This window comes from Sminthopsis crassicaudata, chromosome 1 (genome assembly GCF_048593235.1).
Source record: "Sminthopsis crassicaudata isolate SCR6 chromosome 1, ASM4859323v1, whole genome shotgun sequence".
NCBI lineage: Eukaryota > Metazoa > Chordata > Mammalia > Dasyuromorphia > Dasyuridae > Sminthopsis > Sminthopsis crassicaudata.
Window position 1 is genome coordinate 263,250,479 of NC_133617.1, and position 12,201 is coordinate 263,262,679.

Below are 12,201 nucleotides of genomic sequence, written 5' to 3' on the forward strand. Positions count from 1 at the left end.
TGTATACATATGCCTATATTATATACATGATATGCATACATAAATGACTGTATAATGCACATGTAATAATGCAGATCTATATCTACCACACGCACATACACACATGGCATACATATAATGTGCATATCACAGGAGAATTCAAGTGCCCTGATGGCAGTAGAAGTTTTTCATTTTGTCTTTTGTATTCTTACTACATATCTGAGCCGCATAAGAGATGCATAATGAATCAGATTGTATTAACCCAGCACTAAGTGCAAATGGCAGTTAGTTACTCCAAGTTGCTCCATGCCCTGTCATCTCTACTGAGTAGATGAGAACATTAAAGCTTAGAGAAATTATTAATATATCCATCTATTGGAAATGCCAGAGCTAGGATTTGAACTCACATCTTTTTAACTCTAAGCTCTTTTCTTAATACCGTTACACAGAAGGAAAGAAAGAGAGAAACAGAGAGAGAGAGGAGAGAGAGGAGGAGAAAGAGGGAGAGAAGGAAAGAGAGAGAGGGAAAAGAGAGAAAGAGAGGGAGGGAGGGAAGGGAGGAGAAAGGGAGAGAGAAATATGAATGGAGGAAGGAAGGGAAAAGGAGGAAGAGGAGAAGGAGAAGAAAACATTTATAGCAAGAAGAGACCTCAGAGATCTTTTAACTATCTTTTATTACCGAAAAGAAAAATCCCTCTAAGTCTAGAGGGATTAGATGTTTTCCCCAAGGTTATGTAGGTACTAAGTAGCAAATTCAGGATTCTGTTCCTTTGAAATCATATTCAGTGTTCTTTTCATTCTCCCATTTGAAGGATACCTTTCTCATAATGTGATCTGACAAATTGAACTCAGAAGTTCCATGACATTTTTTCTGGTCTCTCTTCACTAAAGCCTAACCTAAAACAGAATTTGACATTGCTTTGTTGTCCTCTAAAGGAACATTCCTTGACTCCTATCAAGCCTTCACTGTATAACGAATGCTGATTGTTTAAAAAATAGAAGACCTGCACTTTTATAACGGAAACAGCAATCGAAGGTAACCAGATTCTAACTCCTGCTCAAACAGAAATGGTTTTGCTTATCACTCCTGTGTTAATGTAGTATATGTATTATTATAGTGAAACACTATAGTGTGTCTCCTAAAGGCAGATTGACATACTACAGATCATAATAAAGAATCAACTTTTAAAGTTATTTCATATCTAAATAATTGAAGTAATATTTATTGTTCATGGGTAGGCAAAGCCAATATAATAAAAAATGACAAATTTACCTAAATAATCTATTTATTCAATGTCATTCCAATTCATTTACTAAGAAAATTATTTTACTGAATCAGGAAAAAAATAATAATAAAGTTTGTGTAGAACAAAAAAAGGCCAGGGACTTCAAAGAAATCAAGAAAAAAAAAAGATATAAAATTAGATTCAGCAGTATCAGACCTTAAACTAAATTATAAGATAAAATCATTATTGAAATATAAAATGGATAATTTTTGAATATTTTAAATTATTGTTTTCTTGTGTAAATAAAACCTATGCAGCTATAAATGGAAGGAATGCAGAAAATTGAGGAAAAACTTTCATAGACAAGCTCTCATATATAGGATATGTTGGAATATTGGAAATGATGAGCTGGTTGATTTAGAAAAACATGGAAACATTTGTACTTACAAAGGAAGATGCTATCTACCTTCAGAGAAATAGATGACATAGTATGGTTTTACATATATGTGTATGAGTATATATGATTATATTTATAGTTATCTATGTATATTATATATATTTATGTGTATGTATAGATGTATATATGTGTTTATAAATATATAGATGTAGATACATATGTATGTATTCATGCATGCATGTATATATGTGTGTGTGTGTCCATGCTTACTTTTAGCCTTTTTTAGAGTAGAGTGGGTAAGGGAGGAGGGGAAAAAAAAGATTAAAAATGCACATCAAAAAACAAAAAGAAAACCTATGAGGAAGCAAAGAAAAGCTGTAGCTTTGAAAGCATAATATTATATAGTTTTTTTAAAAGAAATTTATTGTTTTCTAGTGAATATTCCCTTATGTTTTGCTATATACATGGCAAATTCCCCCTTTTTTCTTAATTTGTATTTAAATAAATACAATAAATAAATAATAAATTAAATAAATAATAAAATTTACAACCCTCCAAAAAAAAAAAAAAAGTTACTTCATTCTGGAAGAAAATCTCTAAATCCTAGATAATGAAAAATTATCTAACCTTAATTATTAAAATTTTAAAATGTCCTAAATCCTGAACTTGGAAGATTTAGGGAATATTTATAACTGATATTCCATCTCAGAAAATGCATTTGAATATGGCCAAGAAATGACAGTCACATATAATTGGTTATTTTCACAATTGAAGGAAAATCCAAATTTAAGATAAAGATTAGTGAAAATAAAAAATTTTTTTCTCTATCCTAGTTCACATCCTTTGAAATTTATCATAGAACTCCATAGATGCCAGGTTAAGAACCTTTATTCTAAATAGTATGGCCTATTTGCTGATGCTCTTCTGCCTTGTTTCTAGTTAATATAACCATTAAAATGTATTCATTCAGATCAAGAGTTTATGTGATATTCTAAATGAAAAATTGAAAGGTACTATATTTCACTTCTACATTTTAGCACCTATAATCCTCCTTATTTGTGTCAGCAGAATAGATATAAAATTTTTTGTATGCAGAATTGCTGTGAATATAATGGCCTGTTGACTTATTCATAAATCTGAATTTGACTAAAGGCCTAATGAACAATTTTGAAGTTTGCACTGAAACTCAAAGCCTAAGTAACCATGAGGCTCACTGGTTAATAGAACCTTTTGCTCTTGTTTAAGGGGAATTCTGTCTAATATGTTTGACATTTGAAGTATGCACAACTCAAGCCATCTCTTAGATAATGCAACAAAAAATATTGTCTGAACTTGTTTGACTCTTCAAAATGTCAACATTGCTTTTTAACAAATTACTTGACCGCAATTTTTCTGTAAAGCTTCACTATTTTGTGTCTTTAAAAGGAAAAAAAAACCTTTTAAAAACATAGTGAGTATGGAATAAGGGAATAATGATGGTGATAATAGCTAGCATTTAAATAGTGTTTATTATTTGCTTTGCCTAAGCCCTTTGCAATTATCTCACTTGATCTTCACAATGACTCTAGGAGGTAATACCTCTTCAATATATAGTAACCAATATTTAGTTTTTAACTTAACTGCTTCAATAAGGAGATTTAAATGATTCACTGTAAATTCCTACTTTATTTAAATGTTCCATATCATTATTGTTGGATTTAGATGATTTCTAGGAGAAAATCATCAAAACTAATTGAACTCCCAAAGGTCACAAAAGACAGAAACATCTTAACATATTTGAGAATAGGAAATATATATATATTGGGAAGAGTATGCTGAATACCTCCAATTTCTCAATACTTATAAACTCATTATAACTTGAATACTGAGCTATCAGGATAGGAGTGAAAAGGAGGGGAAGACCACTGTGATAAAGATCTCTTTTTGGTACTTATAGTAGTAGATTCTGTGGGATAGATTCCAAGATGAATCTGCTGCTATTAAACTCCAAAGCATTTTGAGCATCTAGTGTATATTTCTTTTAGGTTGTTTCCCTTATGAATGCCTTAAATGTGTCCTCTTGCTATGTTAAAGCTTCTGAGAGAATGGTTATTTATATGGAGTGGGTTTTTATATCAAGGGCATTTTAAAAGCCAACATGTGATGGAGTTTTTGATGAAATAACATTTCAAATTTATGTCAGGGAAATAAAAAATAAATTTAAAAAGCATCATGAACATTTATTGCTTCACAACTCTCTAGAACCGTGTTCCCTATCAAGAATTATATTTTTTCCTATAGTTAATTGTCTGACTGTTGTCTCCACAATATCTTGAGGAAGGCTTAAAGGAGTGTGTATCTAAGATATTTTTGGTTGAATATATTCTTGACCATTCTCTTCCCTGGGGTCACTCCTATTGGGTCTCTATTATATTTCCTAGGATGAACTCCTACTGGGTTTCTGTTCCATTCCCTTGAGTTTGGTTAATAGACAATTCATTACTCAGAGCTCTCTTTTATGGAATAAGCAGAGCATTTACCCTAGGTTACAGTATTGCTCATCATCACAGTTTTAAGACACGAAGTCTCCTCAGACATTAGTGCTTATAATTTCCCTTCCTTCCTATTTCTCCAACACACATGAATGATGGATTATGAAAACTATGATTATTTTCCAATTAAAAATCATTTTAATACTTGATTTTCAGGTTTAGGGATTATTTTACAAGGCATCATCTGCATGGATTCATCAATATCCAAATCAATTCTCTGCACAGAAAAAATGTATCTTTGAAAGATAGTTCCAGAACAAGAATCTTAAGAATCAGGGAATTATGAAGTTGAAACAGACTTCTGAGGTCATCTAGTCTAATTGCTTTGCCTGAAGCTGTATTTTTCTCTCCCATATCCCCAACAATCAATCATTCTTAGTGAATGATTGAATGTGAAAGGTGAAGAACAGGGAAGAGTCAAAGATGGTGCCAAGTCTTCAAGACGAGTTGATTAGAAGAATAGTGGTATGATTACAGAAATAAGGAAGTCAAGAGGAAAAATCTATTGGGAGGGAGGGTTAGGCATAAAGCCAAGTACTTTTCCAGTTATTGAAATAATATTCAATGTATTCATATAAGACAGAATCAAGAGTATAATTTAATACAGATGTTCTCTTATTAGGGAAGAATTGCTTAAAAATTCTTTAAAAAATCTTTTTTTTTTTTAACCAATCTCCATCAGTCCATTCTAGATTTGGCTAAAGGGTTGCTTATTCTAAGATAATTTCCCATATTAGCTTCCTCTTACACCACACTGGACACTATGTTATTATAAATTCAGGGTTCTGGCAGCACATAGATCTCAATATAAAATAAATCAAGGCTTCATTATCATCCTCTAGCTGCTGTTCATTAGTTGATAGATGGTATTGTCATATTTTTAGATTAGCTCATTCAACAAATATTTACTAAATTCTTACTTGATCAAGATACTGAAAGATAAGTAATCAAGATATCGTCTTCCCCTTTGTAGCATATAAATTGCCACTTAAACTCATAGAAAAATTGCCTGAATGAGCCCCATAGACCTTGCTTCCTTGCTCCTACCCTGTTATATAAGGAACAATCTATAACACAATGTTCAGAGGAGGGAGTTTTTGGGTTTCCATGATTATAAGCTTTTTATTATGCCTTATTTTTATTTTTTTAATGAAGAATTTCCCCCTTACATTTTTAGCATTTATTTTTAACAAGATTTTTGGTTTCAAATTTTTCTCTGTCCACTCCCCTTTTCTAAAAATTGGGGAGGTAATTTGATATAGGTTACGCATGTACTAGCATGTAAAACATTTTCATATTAGTCACAGTTATGAAAGAAGAAACAGATCAAAAGGGGAAAAACATGCAAAAGAATAAAGCGAAAAAAAAAGTATGCTTAGATATACATTCAGAGTCTATTAGTTCTTTATCTGCATCTGGATAGAATTTTCCTTCTGGAGACATCTGTACTTGTCTTGGATGACTAAAATCTGAGTCATCCATAGCTGATAATCACACAATGTTGCTGATATTGTATACTATGCTCATTTCACTTTCATTACTATGTACAAATTTGTCTAGGTTTTTCTTAAATCTGTCTGGTCATCAGTTCTTATTGCACAATACTAACCTCTTATACTTATGTTCCACCAATTCCCTAACTGATGGACATTCTCTTGGTCTCTAGTATTTTGTCATCACATAAATGCTACAAATATTTTTGCACATGTAGCTCCTTTTCCTTTTTTGTGATTTCTTATACATCTAGTAATGGTATTGCTTAAACCAAGGGTACACAAATTTGATTGCCATTTGGGCATAGTTCCAAATTGCTCTCCAAAATAACTTCAACAATGCGTTAGTCTTGCAATTTTCCCACATCTTCTCCAATATTTGTCATTTTCCTTTTCAATCATATTAGCCAATATGATGGATAATATGATTTGGTGCTTGAGTTGTTTTTAATTTGTATTTCTCTAATCAAAAGTGATTTAAAGCACTTTTTGATATGCTCATAGATAGCTTTGATTTCTTCATCTGAAAACTGGGTGTTCGTATCTTTTGACCATTTATAAACTGGGAAATGGCTTATTTTCTTACAAATTTGACATAGTTCTCTACATATTTGAGAAATGAGGCCTTTATCAGAAACACTTGCTGTAAAGATTATTACTCAGATTTCTGTCTCCCTTCTAATTTTGGTTGCATTGGTTTTATTTGTTGTAAAGATTTTTAATTTAATATAATCAAAATTATTTTACATTTTGTATGCTTTCTATCTCTTGTTTGGTTATGAATCTGTAACTCACTTTACTTCCTTAGGAATTCAGATGCTATATCACTTGGTGCCTATATATTTAGTATTGATATTACCTCATTGTCTATTGTACCTATTAGCATGATGTAGTTTTCTTCCTTATCTTTTTAAATTAGGTCTATTTTTTGCTTTTGCTTTGTTTGAGATCAGTATTGCCACCTCTGCTTTTTCCCCACCTGCCCATCTTTCTCTTTACTGTAACAGGTTTTTCGAGACTCTGCATATGAAATCATTGACAGCATTATAACTCTCCCTTCCATCAGCACTCAGAACTCTTTTTTTCTCATCCTTTAATTATTTTTATGTCATTTCCTCAAATTCATCTTATATCCTGAAATGTGTGTTTTTTCTAGCTGTACTATTGGTGGTACAATTTTTAAAGAACTACAAGTATCATGCTCAGCTTCATTGACTCCCTTATGTTTCCCTTTCTCTTTTTAGGCTTCTCTTGAGTATTAATATTGGAAATCAAAATTTTTTTGTTCAATTCTGGCCTTTTCCTTATGAAAGCTTATAATTCTTCTATTTCATTGAATAGTAGCCATTTCCCTCCTTGCATCATGCTTAATTTCATTGGGTAAGTTATTTTTGATTATAGAACTAGCTTTTTTGCCTTCTGTAAAACCATGTTCCATAACTTCTGATTCTTTTATGTTGTGGTTGTTGTGTCCTGTGTAATCATGATTTTGGATGCCCTATATAATTTTTTTTTCCTTGCTATTTGCAGTGTCTTGTTTTTTGTTTTTTTTTGTTTTTTTTGTTTGTTTTTTGTTTTTTGTTTTTTTTTTAATTTTTTTTTCAGTGTCTTGTAACTTGACCTGATAATTCTGTAATTTGAATATAATGTTCCCTGGAATTTTTATTTTGTGTTATCTTTTCTGAAGTAATCAGTTCCTGTATTGTGCTCTGATTTCCTGATATCCTGGACATTTTCCTTGATAATTCTTTGAAAGGTGCTGTTTAGGTTGTTTCTCCTGGATCTATTTTCTAGGTGAGTTCTTTTTCCAATGATGTCTTTTACATTTTCTTCTATTTTTTTTCATTCTTTTGAATTTGTTTGATTGATTCTTGATGTCTCATAGTTATATGCTTTCACTTGGCTAATTCTAATTTTTAAAGAGTTGTATTCTTCCTCAGTTAATTGTGTTACTTCATTTTCTATTTGGTCCATTGCACTTTTTAAGGAATTGTTTTCTTCAGTGGATTTTTATAACTCCTTTTTCATTTGTCCAATTCCTCTTTTTAAGTAGTTTTTTTTTCAAGCTGTTGATGCATTTTTTTCATAATTTCCTTACATAACTCGCGTATCTTTTTCCAATTTTTCTTCTATCTCTCTTACATAATTTTAAATTCCTTTTAGAGTTCATGGAAAATCATGAATACTTTCAGAGCTTGAGATCACTTGCTGTTTCTTTTTGGGGTTTTGCCTCCTAGATATTTTGAATTGTTGCCTCCTTCTGGATCTTTGCTGTCACCACAACAACTTTCTATGATCAGATCCTTGTTTCCTTTATTTTAAATTTGAATTTTGTTCCCAGGTGGAAGGGACACTGTCCCAGTCTTCCTGTGCTAAGGGCTGCAGGCTCTGGCTGTTTACCTAATAGTATACTGATATTGCTCTGAAGTCTGCTGGGTACTCCTGTGTCTGGTGCTGCTCTGAGGAGGAGGAGGAGACAGGGTCATTGGCTCTGCCAGAAGCTCTATGTTTATGGCATTTTACCTGGTGCCTTAGTGCTGTACCTGGTTGGTCCTGAGGTTGGTGAGGTGTTGCTGATTTTCCCAGGGACTTCACTGAAGCATGTGGCAGTCTAGCCACTAACAGCTGCCTGTTTGCCCATGGTTTCACTGAAATATATGGTGAGGGGTATGCTTGCTTAGGTACCCACAGAGTTGGCAGACACCTGAGCAATGAAGTACATTGTGATTTCCAGAGCTGGAGTAAGATCCTTTTTCTGGCTAAGCTTAGGAGAGGCACAGGTCCTAGTTTTGGCATTTGCCTGCTCCACCACATTGCAGCTCAGGATTTCCAGATTTGCTAAGAAGGGACTTGCTGCTGGCTCATTAGGACATATCCTGTCCTGGGCTTCATTCCCCTTTTAGCTGAGTGAGGCAGATCTTTCTTGCCAATCTTCTAAGTTTCTTGGCTAAAAAATTGCTTCACCCCATTTTTTTTACTGGTTCTGCTGTTCCACAATTTGTCTGGGGGCACTGTTTTGTGGTTATTTAGAGGTGAATATAGGAAAATTATAGTGATTTATTGCTTACTTCCACTTTAAGCTTTTTATCTCAAAAGTAGTAATCTACTGATTTTGTCTCCCCAAACTGCCTAGTATGGTTTTTATTAGTAACTACTATTATGAATGAATGAATGAATGAATGAAAGTGTTTCCCTCACGTTGTATTGGCTGTTGTTTGCAAAAACTCCTTGAGCTGCTCTATTAGACCATAAATCAGTTAGTCCCAGACTCACTGACATGAGTATTTTGACTGAAGACATTTATGTATTCATTTTCCAACTTCTTCATCCTTACTGTACTGGTCCTGATTATCAAGATATCCCTAGATTTAAATTGTGCCAGATAACCAGTGGGCAGGATGCCATATTGTAGAGATATGAAGGAATCATATCATCCCCCAAATGTGTCTTTCAAAATTTCACTTCATATGGAGCTGGAAGTCATAAGAGGAGAACAATTCCTATTCTAAGTTTTATGGGAGGAGCTATCCCTACTGTCTGGCCTCTTTATGTTTTATAGGAATATGGGCTGGGAAGGCAGATCTACTCATCTGACAGATGCTATAAAAGTGGGTGTAATGGCAAGATATGAGGGTGGTGGGTAGAGGATTAAAGTGTAATATAAATGTAAAATAGAAGAAAGCATTTAGTAAATAAAAAAGATGGTTTGTTGCCCATAATTTTCTGTTATCCTGTATTGCATCATCTTCTATTAGTAGTTTTTTGAAAAAAAAATTAACTATTATCAATGATATAAATTTTTTAACTTTGGGTTATGACCTTGGTTTTGTTATTGTTTGTTTATATTGAGGGGATTGGGATTTCTTTTAGAATTTGATAATTATTTCAACATAATGTGTTTCAAGAGATCCATAGGCTTTATCACAATGCCCAAAGAGGGGTCTATGATTCATAAAAACTACAATATGTAACATATTTCATTATGAGTAACACTAAGTACAATACTTTTTAATTATTAATTTGTAAGACATCTATTATGAATATTTCATGCAAGAATAATTCTTCTTATTGTCTATTCTTTCTCCTATGCAATTTTGCCCTAATGTCTCATCATGGGACAGAGTTAACTTTCATTACCCAAAGGTTATCTCAGAAGCTTTAAGTCCAGAAAGATCTTACCATGTTATAAAGGTTTTGAGTTCAGCCCAGTCCCAACTATGGGACCTATAGTACAAGATCCATTCAGTCTTCTTAAATTTGGAAAGGCCCATAAACAAAAATTTGGCACTGGGCAATGTGATTTTTTTTGGCCATAGCAAATCAAAACTATAAACTAGATAGTAATATTTAAGGGGTTGATATTTGTATTAATGGAAATGGAAATGGATGCACACTATGACAAAAACATACTTTTGAAATAAGAAAATTTCTTAAAATGTATTTTTTTTAAAAAAAAAGAAGCAGTTCTGAGAATTACAAGCAACTTAGCTTTATGACTTGATGGAGATAGGAACGTTGAATCTTGCTTATTCCACTTACTACCCCCTAGATGGCCTTAGACAATTACTTTATCTCTCTGGGCCTCATTCCCATTCTCTGTAAAATGAGGAGAGTGGACTGGATAATTCAATATACCAATCTGAGCTCCAAAATTATGATCGCCAGATCATCTGAGACCTGTAGATTTGGAGGAGAATTTCTGAAATTTTCTCCCCATACTATAGATTTGAAAGGATCTGAAGATTGAGTTGAAAAATAGTAAAGAGATTATTTAGCCTAATCCCCTCAGTTTGCAGATGAAGGGAATGAAGAGCAGAGAGGCAATTGTCCAAGGTCATGACAGAACTAGGATTTAGGAAGAAAAGAAACAAGCATTAATAAGTACTTACTATTTGCAAGATTGATTCTTACAACTAACTATCTTGGGAAGTAGATACTATTGTGATCTCCATCTTAAAGATAAGAAACTGAAGCAAGCAGATCTTAAGTGATATGTCCAAAAATACCACAGTAAGTATTTGAGGCCAGATTTGAAATTGAATTTTATTGACTCTGGGCCTAGTGCTCTATCCACTGAACCACTCAGTGCCTTTGTGCCACCTTAATGCTTCTTCTGATCTAGGTTTGTTTTTGTTTTTGTTTGTTTGTTTTGTTTTGTTTTTAATTGATATAAGCAGGAATAGCAAATTCTTATCTAAATGAGGATTAGGGCTGCTTTATTTCATTGCATTGTTTAGAGGATCAAAGTTAAAAATTTGACTATCTTAAAAAAGCTTTGTTATTTTATCTACTGTACTTATCTCAAGTTCAGCTAATTTCACATCTGAATAACCTATTCAAGTAAGCCCTCTTTCAAAATACACTGTTCCGATTCAGTTATTTTTTAACAGATCTATGTTTTTTCCAAATGTTTGTTGTCTATTCCCCTTTTCTGTATCCCTCACCTTTCTCTTAATCTGTCCCTTAAAACTTAATAAATAATTATTCTGAACAATTGAAAAAGGCTCTTATTTCTGCATTGTCTAGGCTTTTGGCACACATACACATGCACAAATACACACACACACACATCTGTAAAGTCTTAGGGCATGTTAAAGTTTAAAGTGGATAGGTAGATACTCACGTGTGTATGTGTGTTTTTGTAGATATACAGACATTTATATTCATACACTTAGGATAGGTATATATAAGTGACATGAATAGATAATTATGGTGTATATTTAAACCTGTCAAAGAAAAATATTGAATTACTAGATGCTTCAGAATCAAAGTATGCCATATAACATTTAATTTTTTTTTCTGTCTCTTTTTTTCATAAGTGCTAAGGTCCAAATTATTTTGTTTCATCAAGAAAGCACTGCCAGATGTAATCAAAAGGACACTATAACCTAGAATTAAGAAATTTGCATATGAATCCTGCTTCCACTATTCAATGTTTGATCATGACTAAGTTTCTTAAAACAGAAAGGGGAAGGGATTGAATATTTATTTATATAGCACCTACTATGTGAAAGGCACTGTGCTAAGTGCTTTGTGTGTCATTTCTTCTTAAAAGTATCGGAACTGCAGTTTTCTCATCTATTTAAAATATGAATATCTGTCCTTGTTATAACTAATTGATACAATAATAAGGAAAGTGTTTTACATTAAAGTTTTGAGAGAATCAAGCTGATATTTATATTCCTACTGTTGTTCTCTATTATTCATACTGCTAATGACAGAGTGAGAATGTGTTTGCTTCTGGAACTGGAGAGTATGTAGGCTAAGTCTATCTTTGCAGAGTTAAAGAAAAAATGCAAATAAATGTACAGATAATTTGAATTCCCTTCATTTGCCCTACATGAGTACATGTACACATATGCCCACCATAGATTATAGTCTTTGACTAAATGAACTATCATGTGAAAACATATTTTTAAAAATCTGAACGATTAATAGAACCATTTATAATATAGGAGTTAGGTTTCAGTATTACCAACTTTTCTTTTTAGCTTAGTTGTTCTACATCACATTTTTACTTTATATAGTATATACAATGTTATCACAAGGAACAAAATTTTACTGTACCTCTGGTT

At 32.5% G+C, this 12,201-nt stretch overlaps 1 protein-coding gene across 4 annotated transcripts in view; it reads left to right on the forward strand.

Moving 5' to 3' along the window:
• Nucleotides 1-12,201, forward strand: part of LOC141549279 (uncharacterized) — a 165,652-nt gene that overhangs the window by 40,933 nt on the left and 112,518 nt on the right. For 3 of the 4 annotated variants that reach the window (XM_074278708.1, XM_074278707.1, XM_074278709.1), the window contains exon 3: nt 916-1,015. The exons of the other annotated variant lie outside the window; for it this stretch is intronic. The gene's annotated coding sequence lies outside the window, so the exon portion shown is untranslated. The remainder of the gene's footprint in view (nt 1-915; nt 1,016-12,201) is intronic. 4 annotated transcript variants of the gene reach the window in all.